General features: G+C 38.3%; 1 protein-coding gene across 1 annotated transcript in view; it reads right to left on the bottom strand.

The window, feature by feature from the left end:
- The window catches only part of LOC126263570 (uncharacterized), a 104,730-nt gene that overhangs the window by 64,600 nt on the left and 17,365 nt on the right, over nt 1–22,765 (bottom strand). The window lies entirely within an intron of this gene.

The raw sequence follows: 22,765 nt of genomic DNA, 5'->3' as shown, positions 1-22,765 counted from the left end.
CCTCAATAGCACTATCAATTTAAAGATTCTTGTTGAAAATGGTTTGAACAGTTTAAGTATATTGAGAAATAACTGACACAACTACATGTGTTTTATGTTCAATTCTTGGCATTTTTATTTTGATTAGAATATGGTTAAGCAATGACCAGTTCTTTGTGTAACCCCTCATACAACTATCAGTTCTTCATGGCTTGTCAGTGAATCCACCAAGTGAGCACACTACTAATTGATATAAGACAATAGAATCTTACTTTCACATTACATTGATTAAATGTTCACTGAGTTCACACATGACAAAGTCAACACAAATATTTACTTACAGTGACTATTTTCATGATAGTTTTCCCAAATAAATTTTCACCAAAAAGACACATACAATAAGAAATTATTGCACATACATATCCAATTATTTCCAATACAGATGTTAAATGAATGATTACACTTCACAGACTTTTATATCAGTAGCAGCTAATCAGACGTGGCATGGGAGGCTGAGCCTCCTCCTTTTTGTGTAGTATAGGTGGAGGTAGTGGAGGAGAAAGTGGCAGTAGTGGTGGTGGTAGTACCAATAATTATATTTTTACAATAAACTTTTATGCATTTTGGTTCACAAGCAAAAGATGTTAACTTGTGTTATTTGTTCTAAATTTCCAGCACTAGAGACCACATCAAAATGTGAAAGCTCAACCATAACCTATAGCATATGGAGTGACGCATACTCTATATGTTGAGGAGGCCGGGCATATGCCAGGCCACCTGTAAATGATTGGTTGCAATGGTAACCTTTAGTCACTGCTAGAAATAGAGGAGGGAGTACAGGCTTCTTAGCTGTGTTGCCAGCCTTGGTGCTGCTGTGTTCTTACATGCTGCAGGAGGCCAGTTACTGTGGTGCCACCTCTCTAAGTTTTTATGTTAGTTGTCCTGTGTGTAGTGAATATGGGTCATGCCCAACTTTGTGAAAGTACTGAGATAGCACTTTTGAGTGAGGATATCATTACTTCCTTGCAGGCGCTTTTGTTTTCAAGGACATCTGAAGCTGAATGACATTAAATTTTGAAGAAAGGACATCCAACATTGAAGTGACACATTCTTTAGAAAGATAAGTTCAAAACAGGGTCATTCCAAAGTCCTTGGCATGAGCAGCACAAGTAAATACAAAGCCACACAAAAGGAAAATTGTTATTGTTCTGCTGGCCATGTTTGCTTTTAAACACAGTAACCATATGATCTGCCGAGTGTTATTATGATCTGAATAATCTGTCTACAGGTTTAGCACAGCATGCATCTCCTAAAGATTATCTAAGTAGTTTTATTTCATTTACGGAACTGTCCAAACAAGTGTTTAGTATTTCAGAGCTACTTAATGAACAACATACACTGAATAAAATCAGAGACAACAATGAAGTGAAGCCTAACAGAGAGGTCATGAAACTTCCAATTGATGTCACAAGGCTTTTGTGTAAGCAGGAACTAACTTTCAGAGGTCATGATGAGACAGAAGATGTCCTGCAACAAAAATTTCAGAGCCATTTTTAAACTTGTGCTAAACAGGAATGAATATTTGAAAGCACACTGAAGAAATTGGGCTATTTCTGGGATTTTAAAAAACTATGCAGAATGAACTGACTGAATTTGTAAATGAGGAGATTTGCGAATATACACATTCAAGGGGCAACAGTCTGGATGATTGACTGATCTGGCCTTGTAACATTAACCAAAACGGCCTTGCTGTGCTGGTACTACGAACGGCTGAAAGCAAGGGGAAACTACAGCCGTAAATTTTCCCGAGGACATGCAGCTTTACTGTATGATTAAATGATGATGGCGTCCTCTTGGGTAAAATATTCCGGAGGTAAAATAGTCCCCCATTCGGATCTCCGGGCGGGGACTACTCAAGAGGACGTCGTTATCAGGAGAAAGAAAACTTGCGTTCTACGGATCGGAGCGTGGAATGTTAGATCCCTTAATCGGGCAGGTAGGTTAGAAAATTTAAAAAGGGAAATGGATAGGTTAAAGTTAGATATAGTGGGAATTAGTGAAGTTCGGTGGCAGGAGGAACAAGACTTTTGGTCAGGTGATTACAGGGTTATAAATACAAAATCAAATAGGGGTAATGCAGGAGTAGGTTTAATAATGAATAAAAAAATAGGAGTGCGGGTTAGCTACTACAAACAGCATAGTGAACGCATTATTGTGGCCAAGATAGACACAAAGCCCATGCCTACTACAGTAGTACAAGTTTATATGCCAACTAGCTCTGCAGATGATGAAGAAATTGATGAAATGTATGACGAGATAAAAGCAATTATTCAGGTACTGAAGGGAGACGAAAATTTAGTAGTCATGGGTGACTGCAATTCGTCAGTAGGAAAAGGGAGAGAAGGAAACATAGTAGGTGAATATGGATTGGGGGGAAGAAATGAAACAGGAAGCCGCCTTGTAGAATTCTGCACAGACCATAACTTAATCATAGCTAACACTTGGTTCAAGAATCATAAAAGAAGGTTGTATACCTGGAAGAATCCTGGAGATACTAAAAGGTATCAGATAGATTATATAATGGTAAGACAGAGATTTAGGAACCAGGTTTTAAATTGTAAGACATTTCCAGGGGCAGATGTTGATTCTGACCACAATCTATTGGTTATGAACTGCAGATTGAATCTGAAGAAACTGCAAAAAGGTGGGAATTTAAAGGGAGATGGGACCTGGATAAACTGAAAGAACCAGAGGTTGTAGAGAGTTTCAGGGAGAACATACGGGAACAATTGACAGGAATGGGGGAAAGAAGTACAGTAGAAGAAGAATGGGTAGCTCTGAGGGATGAAGTAGTGAAGGCAGCAGAGGATCAAGTAGGTAAAAAGACGAGGGCTAATAGAAATCCTTGGGTAACAGAAGAAATATTGAATTTAATTGATGAAAGGAGAAAATATAAAAATGCAGTAAATGAAGCAGGCAAAAAAGGAATACAAACGTCTCAAAAATGAGATCGACAGGAAGTGCAAAATGGCTAAACAGGGATGGCTAGAGGACAAATGTAAGGATGTAGAGGCTTGTTTCACTAGGGGTAAGATAGATACTGCCTACAGGAAAATTAAAGAGACCTTTGGAGAGAAGAGAACCACTTGTATGAACATCAAGAGCTCAGATGGCAACCCAGTTCTAAGCAAAGAAGGGAAGGCAGAAAGGTGGAAGGAGTATATAGAGGGTTTATACAAGGGCGATGTACTTGAGGACAATATTATGGAAATGGAAGAGGATGTAGATGAAGACGAAATGGGAGATAAGATACTGCGTGAAGAGTTTGACAGAGCACTGAAAGACCTGAGTCGAAACAAGGCCCCAAGAGTAGACAACATTCCATTAGAACTACTGATGGCCTTGGGAGAACCAGTCATGACAAAACTCTACCATCTGGTGAGCAAGATGTATGAGACAGGCAAAATACCCACAGACTTCAGGAAGAATATAATAATTCCAATCCCAAAGAAAGCAGGTGTTGACAGATGTGAAAATTACCGAACTATCCGTTTAATAAGTCACAGCTGCAAAATACTAACGCGAATTCTTTACAGACGAATGGAAAAACTGGTAGAAGTGGACCTCGGGGAAGATCAGTTTGGATTCCGTAGAAATGTTGGAACACGTGAGGCAATACTAACCTTACGACTTATCTTAGAAGAAAGATTAAGAAAAGGCAAACCTACGTTTCTAGCATTTGTAGACTTAGAGAAAGCTTTTGACAACGTTAACTGGAATACTCTCTTTCAAATTCTGAAGGTGGCAGGGGTAAAATACAGGGAGCGAAAGGCTATTTACAATTTGTACAGAAACCAGATGGCAGTTATAAGAGTCGAGGGGCATGAAAGGGAAGCAGTGGTTGGGAAAGGAGTGAGACAGGGTTGTAGCCTCTCCCCGATGTTATTCAATCTGTATATTGAGCAAGCAGTAAAAGAAACAAAAGAAAAATTCGGAGTAGGTATTAAAATCCATGGAGAAGAAGTAAAAACTTTGAGGTTCGCCGATGACATTGTAATTCTGTCAGAGACAGCAAAGGACTTGGAAGAGCAGTTGAACGGAATGGACAGTGTCTTGAAAGGAGGATATAAGATGAACACCAACAAAAGCAAAACGAGGATAATGGAATGTAGTCAAATTAAATTGGGTGATGCTGAGGGGATTAGATTAGGAAATGAGACACTTAAAGTAGTAAAGGAGTTTTGCTATTTAGGGAGTAAAATAACTGATGATGGTCGAAGTAGAGAGGATATAAAATGTAGACTGGCAATGGCAAGGAAATTGTTTCTGAAGAAGAGAAATTTGTTAACATCGAGTATAGATTTAAGTGTCAGGAAGTCGTTTCTGAAAGTATTTGTATGGAGTGTAGCCATGTATGGAAGTGAAACATGGACGATAACCAGTTTGGACAAGAAGAGAATAGAAGCTTTCGAAATGTGGTGCTACAGAAGAATGCTGAAGATAAGGTGGGTAGATCACGTAACTAATGAGGAGGTATTGAATAGGATTGGGGAGAAGAGAAGCTTGTGGCACAACTTGACTAGAAGAAGGGATCGGTTGGTAGGACATGTTTTGAGGCACCAAGGGATCACAAATTTAGCATTGGAGGGCAGCGTGGAGGGTAAAAATCATAGAGGGAGACCAAGAGATGAATACACTAAGCAGATTCAGAAGGATGTAGGTTGCAGTAGGTACTGGGAGATGAAGAAGCTTGCACAGGATAGAGTAGCATGGAGAGCTGCATCAAACCAGTCTCGGGACTGAGGACCACAACAACAACAACAACAACATATTCAAGAATTTCATTTTATGCCTGAATTGTGGATGAAGCAGCAGACATTTCAAACAGGTCACAACACTCTATTTTTGTGTGGCTGGTGGACTGTAACAACAACATTCAAGAACATTTTCATGGTTTTCATGATGGTAGACAAACAAGAACTGCTGCTGCTGCTGCTGTATTCACAGAGCTGGGTCGCATGTTTCAGAATTATGATATGAAAAACAAACTGGGCAGCCAGACTATGATGCGACTTCCTTCCTGGCATGAGAATTAAATCTCCTGCAACCTGAGGTCTGTGAAATTATATCCCAAGCTCTTTTCACACAATGTTTTGCTCATAATTTAGCTGATTGATTGATTTGTATTTGGTCTCATTTTATTATATGTTTTTACAAAGTGTGTGCTTGTAATATAGGACAAGTTAACTTAAACCTATTTATTACAATTTAATACATCAAAGTGGCAATACTTATAATAATGTTGCATACATCTTTCACCCATTTCTTAGGTCCTGAAAATTATTTACATGCTGCATTATAATCATATTTGCATTTTTCTCTCAGTATTCATGTTCTCACATTATTTACATATCATAATATATGTCTGCTTGAGTCTGTATATGTGTGTGTGTGTGTATATCCCTTTTCCCCCCAAGGTAAGTCTTTCCGCTCCCGGGATTGGAGTGACTCCTTACCCTCTCCCTTAAAACCCACATCCTTTCGTCTTTCCCTCTGTTCCCTCTTTCCTGATGAAGCCACCGTGGGTTGCAAAAGCTTGAAATTTGTGTTTGTGTTTGTTATTGTCTCTATCAACGTACCAACGCTTTTGCTTGGTAAGTTACAGAATCTTTGTTTTTAGATATATTTTTCCCACGTGGAATGTTTCTCTCTATTATATTCATAATATGTTCAACTAGTTACAGAACCTCTATAACAGTAATAGCAGCATTTTTCATTCATTGATACATATACTCTTCTGCACTATAAAATACTTTTTCCATTAAATAATCCTTTAAAAGTTTTTGGAATGTCTTATTGCTCACATTGTCCTGCAAACTCTTTGGAAGACACTTTATGAGTTTGACACCCGAGGATCTTTTTCAGCAACTTTCAGTCGGTGTTGTGTATTTCTCAGCTGGCCTTTATTTCTTGGTTTGTTGGGCTCTCAACTCATGGTTATCAGCAGTCTTTATTTCTTGTTTCATATGTATGAATGTCAGCATTTATTTCTAGTACTGCATTTCCTTTTATTAATTATATTATTGTTTTGTAAATGTATAAAGATAGAAATGTCAGTATTTTTAGACTATGGAAAACCGTTCTGCAAGAGTGTCTCAGTTTCTTGTTCAGGATGGTCCTAACAACTTTTTTTGCAATGTAAATATTATTTTTGCAGCTGGAATTTCCCCAAACAGTAATTCCAAATTGTAGTGTGGCTCAAATAGAGCATGGTATGCTGTACATACGGGGTGGTCCACCTGAAGTTTCAGATGAGATTATCTCAAAAACTATGCATTGGGTAAAAATAGTGGGTAAGACAAGTTCGTAAGCTCAAAGGGGGCTGGGGGGGGGGGGGGCAACTTTTAAATCTTAAATGGAAACACCCATTTTTTTATTGCAGATTCGGATTCTCCAAAAAAAGTAATCAAGTTTTGTCTGAAACTTGTTTTTAAACCAGTGACAGATGGTGCTGAAATCAAGAAAAATTCCAATTGGCGAAGAACTCCGATTTATTTAGAATGATCTGAGAAGGACACATCATATCGATACAAAATGTGCACCAATTCTTTCATTATGCCAAATTAAGCTATATTTTTTTACAAAATGTTTCCTACCCACCACAGTTTTTGATGGAGGGAGGCAGAATAGTATCAAAATCTCATTAGGGAACTCTTCACAATTGCATTACTCACCCAACTGTGGTGCTACCATGACCAAACTGCGAACTACAGCTCAGTATAAAGGTCGGTGTAATGTTATCAGATGTCACTTCACTTTCAAATTGTGAACCATAAACTTCAACTGACGAAAATAAATTATTCTTTAGTGAAAAATGGCTCATTATCCTTCTACAGAGATTGTTAATATGATGTTAATTTTAGGTGAATGCCATAACAAATAGCTGCAGTTGTGCAATTGCATGCGGATCGTTTCCCAAACAGATGACATCCAAGTGAAAACATTATTTGAAGTTGCACCCAAAGAGCTCGAAATAGATAGATGAACCATCCACCTCGTCATCACAAATACAATGAAAATGACGCTCATACCCTTACCGTGCTCGCCTGTGTTCAACTGGATCCCAAAATAAGTAGTCATGCGATTCAGAGACAAACTGGAATGCCGAAATCAACTGTTTTGAGGGTTTTGAAGGCACATAAATATCATGCACATCGTATCACACTGACGCAGGCATTAATGCCAATTGATATGCAAATATGCGTGCATTTCTGCCAATGGGCCTTGGAAATGATAAGAGGTGACAATGATTTTGTTAGATATGTTATGTTCACTGATGAAGCCACATTCAAAGACAGTGGTGAATTAAATCATCATGATTGTCATTATTGGTCCCCTGTCAATCCACATTTGCACAGACCCATTGACAATCAACGCAAATGGTCGTTAATGGTCTGGTGTGGAATTTTAAACGGTTACTTGATAGACCATTCTTTTTTGACCGAAAAGTTACTGGGGAATCTTATTTACAATTTCTCTGGGATGATTTATTGGAGCTGATGGAAGATGTTGATTTAGAAACTAGGCAATGAATGTGGTTCCAACAAGATGGAGCAGCTCCCCATTATGCTAAAAATGTGCAGAACTTATTAAATTTACAGTACCCTGGTTGGCGGATAGGACATGGCGGACCATTTCAGTGGCCTCCACGTTCACCAGACCTGACATCTCCTGATTTTTTTCTTGTGGGATTGTTTAGAAAATATTGTTTATGAAAGACAGCCCACAACCTGAAATGACATGGAGCAATGCACTCGAAGAGCGTGTGCAGCCATACCATGGGATGTGCTGCTCAAAACTGTGGACAACTTTCACAGTCGATTGACTTTATGCATTAAAGCAAATGGAGATAATTTTGAACAATTTCTTCATGGCTAATTTCATTAATTAAGCACCCCAAATTGTGAGAGGCAAGGGGACTCAAACTAATGAGGCACCCCAACATGTGAGAGACTAGGGGACTCACACTAATCAAGCACACCAACATGTGAAAGGCAAGGGGACTCACAATAATGAAGCACCCCATCGGAACATTATTCTGCTATGTCCATGTCATTGTTCCTGGGTAATGCTAAAAGTAGGATACAGTACATTTTGTACAAAAATAGCTTAATTTGCCATAATGAAAGAATTTTTTAATTGATTTGATGCGTCTTTCTCAGATAATTCTACATAAATCAGAGTTCTTCCCCAATTTTACTTTTTTCTTGATTTCAGCACCATCCGTCAATGGTTTAAAAAAATGTTTTAGACAAAACTTGATTACTTTTTTATGGAGAATCTGAATCTGCAGTAAAAAATGGGTGTTTCCATGTTTCCATTTAAGATTTAAAAGTTTTTCAGAAATGTTATAATATTACCACTTCGGGACCTGTATACACAGATAATTCTGAGCTCTTCACTCATTATGCCAGTGATTTCAAAATCTTTTCCAATGCAAGCTGGCAGGTTTACATATTTACATTACTCACTATTTTTTAGACTTCCAATTTTCTTCTTGTATGTAGCGATACCTCCACCTTTATGTTTTGATCTACAGAAATAATTACTCAAATCATATTCTTATTATTAGGCTGCTAAGTTCTGCTTCATTTAACCCATGCTCACTGATGCATAATATATCTGGCTGTGTTTCATTCAGGACCACTTCCACCTCAAGTTTTTTGTTGCCTAAGTACTGAATATTTTGGTACAATATTTTAATGTTTTTGTTCTCTTTATGAGTCCTGGGTTGCTGAATATCTGTTGTAGTTGGAGCTTGATATGTGACTATGCTGTATTCATTATTATTTATCTTGCCCCTTATCTCTTTTATTGGCTGTGGAATAAAAAATCTTTTGCTAAATAGTGGGTAACTGCTCGTACTCTCTGTGAAGTTCATGTTGGTTTCCTTTCTATTTGTTCAACTTTTGAAGTTGTTGGTTGTATGATTTGTTGTGTTTCACAGTCTTGTTGTGGTGCTGTGTGTGATGGTTCCTTTATTACATTTAATCCACTATCAGTTGTATCTGTTGACACAGTGTGATCTTCCTGTTTTTTACAGTGTGTTCCAATACTGCTGTTAATGCTGCATCTGCTACTATCTTTGTTGATTCAGTGTGGTCTATCTCATTGTTGGACTGTGATGGTCCAGTTTTTCCATCTTCCTGATTTTTTGATTCTATAGAAGATTTCTCTACGTCTTTATAACCATCTTATCTCAAATAACATACTGTCAAAGTCACAGTTTGGATTTCTAAAAGGTTCTGATATTGAGAAGGCTATCTACACTTACAGTGAAAATGTGCTTAATTCATTAGACAAAAAATTGCAGGCAACTGGTATATTTTGTGATCTGTCAAAGGCATTTGACTGTGTAAATCACAATATCCTTTTAAGTAAACTAGAATATTATAGTATAACAGGAAATGCTGCAAAATGGTTCAAATCTTATGTCTCTGGCAGGAAACAAAGGGTGTTATTAGGAAAGAGACATGTATCAAGCTATCAGGCCTCATCCAACTGGGAACTAATTACATGTGGGGTCCCACAAGGTTCCATTTTGGGGCCCTTACTTTTTCTTGTGTATATCAATGACCTTTCATCAGTAACATTACCAGATGCCAAGTTTGTTTTGTTTGCCGATGACACAAACATTGCAATAAATAGCAAGTCAAATGTAGTCTTAGAAAGATCAGCCAATAAAATATTTGTGGACATTAATCACTGGTTCCTAGCCAATTCTTTGTCACTAAACTTTGAAAAAACACACTACATGCAGTTCAGAACTTGTAAGGGGTGTCCCAAGAGTATATGTCTAACATACGATGACAAGAAGATAGAAGAAGTGGACAGTGTTAAATTCTTGGGATTACAGCTTGATAATAAATTCAACTGGGAGGAGCACACCACAGAACTGCTGAAGCGTCTTAACAAATCTCTGTTTGCAATGCGAATTTTGTCAGACATAGGGGATATAAAAATGAAAAAGCTGGCATACTATGCTTACTTTCATTCCATAATGTCATATGGGATTATTTTTTGGGGTAATTCATCAAGCCAAGCTCAAGTTTTCCGGGCACAAAAACGTGCAGTGAGAGTTATATGTGGTGTGAACTCAAGAACATCCTGCAGAAGCCTGTTTAGGGAACTAGGGATACTAACTACTGCTTCCCAATATATTTATTCCTTAATGAAATTTGTCATTAAAAATATATCACTTTTTCAAACCAACAGCTCAATTCATGGAATCAATACTAGAAATAAGAATAATCTTCACAAGGATTTAAAGTCACTTAGTCTTGTACAAAAAGGTGTGCATTATTCAGGAACACACATTTTCAATAACTTGCCAGCAGCCATAAAAATCTTAACAACCAATGAAATTCAGTTTAAGAGAAGCCTAAAGGATTTATTGGTAGCCAACTCCTTCTACTCCATTGATGAATTTCTTAGTAAAACCAACTGATTTGTATATAAGTACAACATAACTTCTGCACAATTTCAGTGCAGTAATGTGTTCATTGAAAATTTGTGTGTGTGTGTGTGTGTGTGTGTGTGTGTGTGTTAGTATAATCTAACTTCTGCACCATTTCAGTGCAGTAATGTGTTCATTGTAAATAAGTATTACAGTAGTTGTATTACCTTATAAATAAATAAAAAACTTTTTTATTTTAAATTCAGTGCATTAGTATTTGTAAAATTACTCTTAGTGTTCATTAAAAAATGACGATCATTCCACTTGGGACCTGTGGAATGGTACATTAGCTTATTTGTTTTAATTGTAAATATTTGTCATGTATTGTTGTTTTTCTGACATGTTCCACATCCTGGAGGACCTCCTCACTACGGATCAATTGGAACGAAAGTAAATCTAATCTAAAAAAAAAAATCTAATCTGGCATGACGGTTACTGCTATTTTGTTTCCCACGATTATGGTCTGCTTTTTGGTTGTTATTGCATACTTTAATTCTCTGCATAGTTTCTTTCTTTCTCTTTTGTTTATAAGCAATCCTTGCCATGTGAAATATTGTCTTCTTAGGAATCTGTTTACATCAACTGCTGTGGCATGATTGTATTATTCACAATGTACTTATTCAGCTGATATATGACATAATTTGTCTGTACCCTGTCTCGCTGGTATAGAATTGTTCACAGTATCACCCTCATGTGTAACATATTCCTGATTAACTCCTCTACAGCATTACTGAAATTATAGGTCTTCTTCCAGTTTCTGCTGTCATTTGATCCAGCACAGACTATTAGTGTCTCTTCATTTCTTAAGTGTTTGATTTTGCTATGAATTTCTGCAGTAACTTCATTAAACAACACGCCTGGCTCCACATATTGCATGAAACCAGGTACTCCTGCTTTCTTCCTCTGGCCTTCCAAATGCACGGCAATTCTGGATCATATGTTGGTAAATGCGTTCCTTCAAAGAGTAAAATGAGATGAAACTGTAATTCAAGTACAATATCTGCCAGTCACACAAACCAGCCAGGTCTAATTGTTGTTTTAAATTAAATAATTGACAGTCCTGACAGTAGTTCAATGACTACAAGTGAAGCCTGTGGTTTCAAAAATAGCCTGCTAGATTTTGGCGTCATTTTTCTTGTCTCTGTTTTCCAAAACATATTTTTAACGACAGTTCTGCAACAATGCTGTCTCAGAATGCATAGCTTACATGAAAAACTTAAGAGATGAAGGTAAACTGATCAACTTTTTAAATTCCATGAAATGCTTGACTAATACACAACCTGAAGCTTCCATGAATAGAGCTGAAATTATAAATGACTATATTGGCAATCCACTGATGTCAAAATACGGACAATTATACTCTATATCTTGTAGTGTTTCAGATTATTTGTAGACATCCAAACACACCATTGGGAAACTGTCGACAAGAGATGCTCCTGAGTAAGTTGAATAAGGATAAATGTAGTGGGAAAGGGAAACTGTGTGTTTTCCTTTACTGTATGCAGTGAATTTGGAGCAGTGGTGGAGCCAGCGAGAAGGGGACCAGTAAAAATAGTGTTGCAACCAATGGTCATCCGGGAGTCATTTGGGCCATCATGCAGCAAGTGCCTGAATAAGAGAGCCATGGAGTAGACAACGCACCAACAAGGGTTCAATGAACATTTGAACAGCAGTAGTTTTTTATCTATGTTTTGTTTGCTCTCTCAGGACCTGAAGTACGCATGTATGGACATTTTTGAATGTACTCAAGAGAGTAGTATTACCATAGCAATTGTTTTTTGTGTTGTTAAAAGAAACAGTGAAAATGTTGGGCAAAATATACCCCTGTTTGTGAGAAGTATGGCTATTCATTTAGTAGTGCCCGTAGAGAGCACTTGCGGAAGCATTCCAAGAATCTTCACCACAATTGGATCGACAGGGACGTGGCATGGAAGGATCCGGACCACCAAACACCTACTCTGATAAAAGAGGATAAAGGTAATATTACTTTCATCTGGTAGTGTACTAGGTCGGCAAAATATTGACCAGTTATATCAGCCAGGGATGCAACTTCCCGCTAGTGCTGGTATAAGACCCACGACAAACCCTACAAAATATACATCAGCAGGAGAAGAGTGGAAAACACACCCCAGTCTACATCTATAATCAGCAAACCACCATGAAGTGCATGGCAGAGGGTACATCCCACTGTACCAGTTACTAGGGTTTCTTCATGTTCCATTCACATATGGAGCACGGGAAGAATGACTATTTGAATGCCACTGTGCATGCAATAATTATTCTAATCTTATCCTCACAATCTCAATGTCAGCAGTACATAGGGGGTTGTAGTATACCCCTAGAGTAATCATTTAAAAGTTGGTTCTTGAAAGTTTGTTAATACACTTTTTTGGGATTCCTTCAAGTATCTGCCAGTTCAGCACCTTCAGTATCTCTGTGACACTCTCCCAGGGATTAAACAAACCTGTGACCATTTGTGTGCCCTTCTCTGTATATGTTCAATATCACCTGTTAGTCCAATCTGATATGAGGTCCCATGCAGTTGAGCAATATTCTAGAACTAGTCATATGAGTGATTTGTAAGCATTCTCTGTTGTAGACTGATTGCACTTTCCAAGTATTCTACCAATAAACAGAAATCTACTAGCTGCTTTACCCACAACTGAATCTATGTGATAATTCCATTTCACATCTGCAACCAGGCATTTGTATGAGGTAGCCAATTCCAGCAGTGTGTCATTGATATTATAGTCAGAGGATACTACTACTTTTTGTTTTGTGAAGGGCAAAATTTTACATTTCTGCACAATTAGAGCAAGTTGCCAATCTCTGCAGAATGCTGAAATCTTATCAAGATCTGACTGAATATTTATACAACTTCTTTCGGATCATACTTCATTACAGATAACTGCGCCATCTGCAAAAGCCTGATTTTACTATTAACATTATCTGCAAGGTCATTAATATATAATATGAACAGCAAGGGTCCCAACACACTTCCCTTTCTCACAGCCAAAGTAACTGCTAAATGACAATGACTCTCCATCCAAGACAACATGCTGTGTCCTCCCTACCAAAAAGACCTCAATCGAATCACAAATTTCACTTGATACCCTTATATCGTACTTTTGACAATAAGTGTAGGTGGAGTACTGAGTCAAATGCTTTTCAGAAATCAAGAAACACTGCTTCTACCTGTTTGTCTTGATCCAAAGTTTTTAATATGTCATGTAAGAAAAGTGCGAGTTGGGTTTCACATGATCAATGTTTCCAAAATCCATGCTGCCTGGTACTGAGGAAGTTATTCTGTTCAAGATACCTCATTATCTTTGAGTTCAGAATATGTTTTAAGATTCTACAATGAATCAAGGATATTGAACAATAATTTTGTGCATCACTTCTACTACCCTCCTTGTAGATGGGTATGACCAATGCCTTTTTCCAAGATCTGGGCACAGTTTTTGTTAGAAGATTATAGTTAGAAGGGGGGCTAACTCAGCCACAAATTCAGTATAGAATCTGACATGGACTCCATTGGGCTCTGGAGCTTTGTTCAATTTTAATGATTTCAGCTGTTTCTCAACACCACTGACATTAATACTTATTTCACTCACTTTTTCAGTGGTGTGAACATTAAATTGGGGCAATTCTCCTGGGTTTTCGTTTGTAAATGAACATTTGAAAATGGAGTTAAGCATTTCAGGTTTTGCTTTGCTAACCTCAATTTCAGTTCCTTTATATTGTGACATAGCTAGAAACATAATTTTCACATTGTGATAAACCACTCTTCCTTAAATTAGGCAATACTCCTTAGTTTGCTAATTATGCCCAACATTTTGCTGTAGATGCTGGGGATTCATTATTACAAATGTATGATGGATTCTTCAATCACTCGCAGTTGTGTCCAGAATTGGAGACTGTTTTCTTTCTAGCATAAAGAAAGATTTCACTCTGTCAGTATGGGTGACATGAGAATGAAACAGAGCAAATTCTTCTAGAAGCTTTCAAACTACTTTTTCTAATCGTTACCATTCCTGCAACTAGTGCTTCAGTCGGAAGGTGTTTTTCTTGTCTTCCTGTGGTGCACACATCCACTGCAGTGGACAGCTGTTAATGGTCACTTCTTTGGTATTTTCAATCAGTCCTAAGGCTGCAAATGCATACAGTGCACAGCATCAGTAGGGAGTACACTGTAGGGAACTTCACAATCTCATAACTGCCTAATTCTGGGTACACGATCAGATTATATAGAGACACTCTAATATTAGAGTGGATTCTGGTTTTTGTGCCATTTGTATACAGAGTGTTTCAAACACATTAATCTCCTGTCATAAGGCAGTTCCTTCTACATGAGTGAACAGAGATACTTGAGGCAAATTTGTATCTTACACATAGGACTACAAAGTTGTTATTTTCAACAGAACCATCCAATTCTCAACAGTGTCTCTTTCACTTGTATATAAATATGACCTTTGGGGTACTTTTTACAATTATATTTAGAATCAAAGCTTTTATTTACTTCTCACAAATGTTCCAGTGCCTTCCAGTGGATGCATGACACATATCCAGACGATAATCAATTCCATCCTATACTATTCTGAGTATGTCTGGAGTTGTTGCATTCATTTTTGGCAGTGTCATAGTTTACGCAAAGTTGTTGGAAGGGGATGGACATAGATGGAATGTTTCATAACCACTTCCCCTACGAGAAAAAAAGAGTTCTCCTTAGGCTGATCCATTGTTGAGGCAGCTCCTTGTTAGGAAATGCTCTTACATGTACATTTCAATGTGGTGGTGCTCAGTCCTGTCGAAAAACGATGTCTTGAGCATTTTCTCACATATTGTGGAAGATAACCACATCTCCAACATATCCAGGTGTGTGGTTCTTGTAACAAACTTTTCCATAAAAAAGAATGGTCTGTAAATGTTTTCTTGTGAAATGCCACAAAACACATGAAGGTTTACGGAGTCTCTCTCATGACTGATAGTTCCTTTTGATCTTACATTATGGCAACCCACTTTGAATGGAACATAGTCTCATTGTTTTAACACAAATTGTTATCATCTGTCTCCAAACCCAGAATGAATTCGCAAAACTCTAAACATTGTTGTTTTCTCACAATCATGCAATGTTCATCACAACTGAATTCTGAATGAAATGAAACACAAATCTCATCACAAAACATACCATACAGACATCTGAGAAATGGCTAACCTTCAGCTGGTGTGATGAGTAGACTTCTATGGAATAAATGCAAAATTCTGTTGAATGTCCTCTATGTCTTGAACAAGCACATGAGGGTGACTTGTGGTTTTCCCTTGGTACTGCTCTTGAAAACTTTGAACTGTAGGAGGTGCAGTGATGTACTCTTAACAAAGTCATGCTGCCCAGTTGTAACTTTATTATACCCACTAAAATGGAATTTATTGCCATGTTATCACCATCTTGGATGAATGTGCACCGGGTAATGAATGAGCAAATGTGCTAATTGGGCCAAGGAGATCCCTACTGGCAACCACATGAGACAGGAACTTGCAACTAACTTCAAGGCAAAAATTACCCACCATTTTTATATTCATTCATGTAGAAGCTTAGCCTTTTGAAATTGTAAGATTTTTCCTGAAGCAGTCTCGGTATTATAAGCATCAGATGTACCTATGCACTTCATTGTGGCAAATCTGACATTGCTTGCACTTCCCCTGATGCAACTTTTCCTACCCTTATTGATATTGTCTGCACTTCCTCTGGGACACCTTTTTCTACCAATTCTCTTTGGGTTCTGGCTTGCAGAGGCAAGAATGCCATTACTGAAGCTACTGCTCTATCTTCTATTCCAGGATTTCATAAATTGTGTAACAAGAACCCACAGTGGACTCTGCTATATTCCTCTGATAACCCTGCCACTGACGTCTGTGTCCTGCAAGTTGTGGTTCACAAGACTCTTGTGTTCCCTAAATGTGCACTCAATTTTGTTATGCCATTGCATTGTGTTGTACATTGTACAGATAGCTACAAGTCTTTCCATAATTTTGCTGACAACTGATGTTAGGCTGACTGGCATATAATTTACAGCGTTGTCTCCTTTGTGGGCAGGGAACACAAAGTCTACCAACAAGTCATCTGCCAGTTCTTCTCTCTCCAAGCTCAACCTGAACACTTATGCCAGGTGGAGCACAACTGCTGAGTCAACCATCTTCAGCAGATCAATAGACACACTGTCTGGGCCACACACCTTCCCAGTTCCGCTGCTTCTGAGAATATTCATTACTTTCTTCATATGTATTTCGAAATCCCCAACACATCACCTGGAAAGTACACCACTGGTTCATTCCCCAGTGTCTGGATTGTGCTTCACAGTCCACTCTCCATCTTCCTAAACATGTAACTAAAGGTGGGTGTTTTTCCGTTCTCACATATGACCAAATCTGCTTTGCTATCTCCCAGAGATAGAATACTGTTCATTCCTTTGCATATCCTGCATAATGGTAAAAACTGCTGATGATCAATATTGTGGAAATGATACAATGCTGCTCACCATAAAGATAACATATAGAGGTGCAGACTGGCATGATTGTTACACATTGAACTTTTGGCCAAATCCTCTTCCAGAAAAGAAAAGAAAACACACACATCTTCACACAAACAAGCACACCTCATATACACACGACTGTTGTCTCTGGCCACTCTGGTCAGTTGCAACAGTTGTGTCGAACAGAACCTGGAATGGGCTGCAGGAGGGGGACAAGTTATAGATGGGAGGAGAGAGAATGCTGTCTGGCATGGTGTGCAGGACAGGGCTGCCAGGTGAAGTGCTGGGAAGCTGTGGGGAAGGGAGGGCGATGGAAATGGGGAGCGGAAAAGGAGAGGAGCAGAGGTGGGCAAAAAACCAGTGGGTGCATTGGCAAAGAGCAGCACACAATGAAATTGAGGGGACATGGACTTGGAGCAGGACCTTGTCTTACTTTTCCTTTGGTACTAGCTCCTCCTATCCTCTCTCAAGGCATTCTCCTAATATTCTCCACTTTGAGGTCCAACGCTGTTTATTTTATGGCATATACATGACTTTCCATCAGTAATTTCTCAAATCCACAACTCCCTTGGATATACTTATCTACTGACATCATTTTGTCTAGGGTTGCAGAGAGAGTGGAAACTGTTGGGAGGAGGGTGTGGGAAAAGTAGGTCACTGTAGGTTGATTGGTTTTTTTTTTGTTCAGGCAATTTTCAGCAGTCGATATATGTTTCAAAAACTCATGATAGTGAACTGCATTAGCTGGATTTTATTATTACTACCAATTTTGGCCATAAGCCAGCACCTGGTATGAAAATCGCACAAAACAGTTCATTTGTCATGAATGACAACAACAAATACAAAGACTTTGTATTTCTTGTTGTCATCTCATATGAATAGGACCATTGTTGCACTTGTGAATGCCATGAATGAGGTTTTTATTACAAGTATCAAATGGATTAAAATATTCAATGCTCTGCATTTCAATATTCATGACAAATGAAAATTTTTAAGTGATTTTCGTACCACATGATGGTTTATGGCCAAAACTGGTAGTACTAATAAAATTCAGTTAATTTAATTCAGTGTCATAAGGTTTTTTAAACACCGTAGGTTGAGCCTAGGATAATTTCAGGAGTGGAGGATGTGTTGTATGTATAAATCCCATCTATGCAGTTAAAAAAAGATGATGGTGGGGAGATTGTGAAGTAACCACTGAAATCAAGTATGTTATCTTCAGCTGCATGTTGTGCCATTGTGTGGTCCATTTTGCTCTTGGTCACAGTTTAACGGTGGTCATTCATCCTGGTGACAGATGGTTGATAGTCATACCAATATAAAAATCTGTGCTATGATCATAGCATAACTGGTGTATGAAATGGCTGCTTCCACATATGGCCTAGCCTTTGATGGGTGGGATAAAACTGTTACAGGACTGGTGTAGGTAGAGCTGGGAGGATAAATTGGGTACGTCTTGCATCTGGTCTTTCACAGGGATATGATCCCCGTGGCATAAAGCTGGGTTCGGTAGTAGGACAGAGATTCAGGATGTTGTGGAGGTTGAGTGGGCAACAGAACGCCACTTTAGGAGGATAGGGAAGGATCTTGGGTAGGATGTCTGTCATTTTGTGATATAATGACAGATAATCAAAGCTCTGACAAAGGATGTGATTCAACTATTATTGTGTATTGTCATGAACTGAAATGAGGAACATTCTACCCAAGATCCTTCCCACCCCTCCTTAAGTGTTGTTTGGTCACTGACCCAAACTCCAAAACACCTTCGTCTACCCCTATGCCACTTTAAATCCAAAACTTATGACACAGGGATGATATCCCTGTGGGAGATCCAGGTGCAAGACCTGCCCATTCCACCCATCCAACACTTCCTATTCCAGCCCTGCTACAGGCTTATCCTACCCCATCAGAGGCAAGGCCACCTGTGAAAGCAGCCATGTCATATACCAGGTCTGCTGCAATCAATTCACACTTTTTATACAAGCTGTCACCACGATGAATGACCACTGCCAAACTGTGGACAAGAGCAAATTGGGCCACCCTATGGCACAAGATGCAGTTGAACATAACATGCTTGATTGCAGTGGCTGCTTTATGACCCAGATCATTTGGCTGCTGCCCTCAAACACCAGCTTTTCTGGACTGCACAGGGAGGAGTTATCCTTACAACACATCCTCTGCTCCCGAAATTATCCCTCCCTCAACCTACAGTAACAAACCGTTCCCACACCCTCCACACAACAGTTTCTGCCCCCTCTGTCCTATCACCTCCTCTCAATTCATGTCCCCCACCCTCACCATGCACTGCTATCTGCCAATGCACCCAACTGTCTTTTCTCCTTCTCTGCTCATCTGATTTACCACTCTCCCCGACCCAGTCCACTCCCTCCCCCACAACCTCCTGGCACTACAACTGGCAGCCTAGTCTTGTCCTGCCAACATCTAGTCCTAGCAGTGCTCTTTTCTCTCCCAACATGTACCCTGTTATCCCTTCCTCTTCTCTGCTCCTTTTATTCAATATGACAGTTGCATTCTGGCCAGAGCGACTGTAGATGGCAATCGTGTTTGCTTGTGCTTCTCTTTCCTTAAAAAGGCTTTGGCTGAAAGCTCAACATGTAACAGTCTTTTCGCTGTGCCTGTCTGCAACTCAATGTGTCATCTTTACAGTGAGTCGAAATCTATTCCTTTCATACTACTATTGATATTCCAATCTGGACTTTCAATTGTTGGAGTTTGCAATACTGCTAATGAGTTATTGTTCCCTCTAACACGTCGAACATGAAATTATGTTTTGTTCCCTGTGTTGTTCCCAGTTCTCTCCTTATTTCTCTTAATGAAATGCTGTTCCCATCCACCCTTTGACCTTATTGTATTATGTCCCGCATTTTGTTTTTAGTTCTTATGTTTTTGCTTATGTTAGCACTGTCCTTGTCTTACTTTTCCTTTGGTACTAGCTCCTCCTATCCTCTCTCAAGGCATTCTCCTAATATTCTCCACTTTGAGGTCCAACACTGTTTATTTTATGGCATATACATGACTTTCCATCAGTAATTTCTCAAATCCCTTGGATATACTTATCTACTGACATCATTTTGTCTAGGGTTGCAGGCCAATGACTTCATACAATGTCTAAGGTGATCCTCAGGTTTGATTAACAAACAAAAACTCTGTGTAATGTTTGATTGCTATTATTAGTCTCAAACAAATCAAAACATGTTTCTGCTACTCTTCAATGTGGCTGCCATTAGTGCTACTTCCAGATGATCACTCGAAAACAAAAAAACAGGTGCAATGTGAATCTGTTAAATCAAACTGCCATCTCTCACTCATGTCTCTGCTGGGAATTGCCATAACTATGAACTGAGCACTTACTTTTCAAATGGCACCTTATGGTGTCACTATTATAGCATCAGCCAAGTCATACACAAGGATTACACAATTTCTTTTGAATCAAATTACCGTTTATACAGTTTTGAATTATGCTGAAGGCCAATTTCAAGCAGATTCAGTGGATCAGAACAGAATTTGGTGCTTTCAGATTCAGTGCAGCAGAATAGAATTTGGTGCCTTCATAGGTTGTCATTTCCATTTGCTTGAAAATAGTGTTTATAATTTGTTGATTGAACAATGATAGAAGGGCTAAAAACCATCAAAATGAAAATCACTACAAAAATAAAAACTGAAATGAATGCAGTTGATATTGACATTAAATCAATGCATTTGGTTATTAGATTTTGAGTTTTGTCCTCATACTTTAACAAGCATCTCTCAACTAATTCAAAATGCTTTTTTACAAAAAGTTTCAAAAATGTTTCAATAAAGTTTCAATAAATGTTGAGCATAATTTCTAAAAAGGAAATCAAAAATTAAAACTTGTTTCATGTGATGAGCGACAATAAAGTAAATGGAGAAATTTGTGTTGCATAAAGTGAACAAATTTGATTATCTGCATCAAGAAGACTAAATCTGAAGGAAAAGTAACAAAAAGAAAAAATGGTGACTGGGAAGATAGTGAAGTATATATCAACAAGTACGGATAATAAATCATAAAATATTCTTGCAGATAGCCATGAAAGAGTAACTGCCAAAATTTTGCAATAGAAATTGAATGTAACTAGTACTGCCAAGCTAAGAACTACTATATCTCAAGTTCTAAAAAACTGTGAAAGCTCTTTACAGTCTGAAAACTGCTCTGTTGTAACAGAGGATACAAATTACATTTATTGTAATGATACGAGATGTGCAACAAACATTTTAAAAGATAAACTTTGAAATAATCCCATATTAACTTTTTTTGCTAGGGCTACTCCATGGAGAAATAACTTAATAGAAAAATCCTGTGTTAATATTGAAATCACCAACACTAATAGGAGATTTAAAAAAAACTGTGAGTCATTTCGTAACACAACATGCATGCTAATTTGCAGCTCTGTAAGAGAGCACCTTACAAAACATTGTCTGCACAGCAATAACAGTGGTAAAGAAGCCCATGTGCCAAAAGAATAAAAGTTGTTCTATCATCATCTAAAGTAAATGGCATCCCAATTACCCCAACAGCAATGGCAGGTATAGAGGGCTCAACAACACCTGTGGAAACAGTGGAAGAACCAATAGAAACATAAAAGAATAAAAGCCGTTCTGTCATCATCTAAATTAAATGGCATCCCAATTCCCCCACCAGAAATGGCAAGTATAGTGGGCCCAACAGTACCTGTATAAACAGAGGAAGAACCATTAGAAACATTACCACAAATTCATGTGCAGGACAGTGATTTTACCTTCTTGAAAAGCAGCCATAAGACCTACAGTAAATGTTGCCTTCATCATTATCATTGTCATTATCATTACCACCACCACTGCCACCAGAGATGGATAATTTCAAGCAATTTTATACTGTAGTGGAAAAAGTCTGCCAATATACTGATGTAATTCCATTAACTGATAAGTATGGTTATGCATGTTCAGAAAATATGTATTACATTGCCATGATGAAGTCCAGATTCATGGCAGGTAATCAAAAGAAATTGTCCAGATTAACTGAAGCATCAGATATCACTTGGCAAACTCATAAACAAGCTGACACATTCCTACCTAACCAACATTCCACAACTAACATGTAGGAATTGGACAAAAATATGGAAACGCGACAAATGCATGGCTGAACACTAATGCAGATGCTAGCTAAGCCTGCAGATTGTGCTGTTGTATTCTACCATCAACAGCACTTGTGCAAAGTCCTTAACATATTGCAAGCATCTGCCATGATCAGAACAGTATTCTCTACAATTGTAAGTAGATTATGTCAGAGCTGAGTGACTTTGAATATGGAAAAATCGTTGGTGGTCATACGGTGTGTGCTTCCACAACCGAGGTAACGAAAGTGATTGGTGTTCAAAGAGGCAGCATATTGAAGATTTATATCACATACAGGGAAACTGGAAGAACATCATCTGCTAAATCACAGTGCAGACAAAATTGTGTGTTGAGTGATCATAATGAATGATCACTGAAGTAGACTGTGATGAAAACAACAGCTGAAAAAGTCACTGCAGAAATGAATGTCACACTAACGAATGCTCTCTGCACCAAAGCAATATGAAGGGAGTCCAGAAGCAGGGAATTTCAGAGTGAGCTCGAGTTCCAAAACCATCCACTAGTATTGCAAATGCCCAAAACAGCAAAATGTGGTGCCAAAGCCACTGAACCTGGGCTATAGAGAAATAGAAAAACGTCATTTGGT

Source organism: Schistocerca nitens, chromosome 6 (assembly GCF_023898315.1).
Source record: "Schistocerca nitens isolate TAMUIC-IGC-003100 chromosome 6, iqSchNite1.1, whole genome shotgun sequence".
In the NCBI taxonomy this organism is placed as follows: Eukaryota; Metazoa; Arthropoda; class Insecta; order Orthoptera; family Acrididae; genus Schistocerca; species Schistocerca nitens.
Note: the sequence above shows the minus strand (reverse complement) of the source record. Positions and strands in the feature narration are given on the sequence as shown.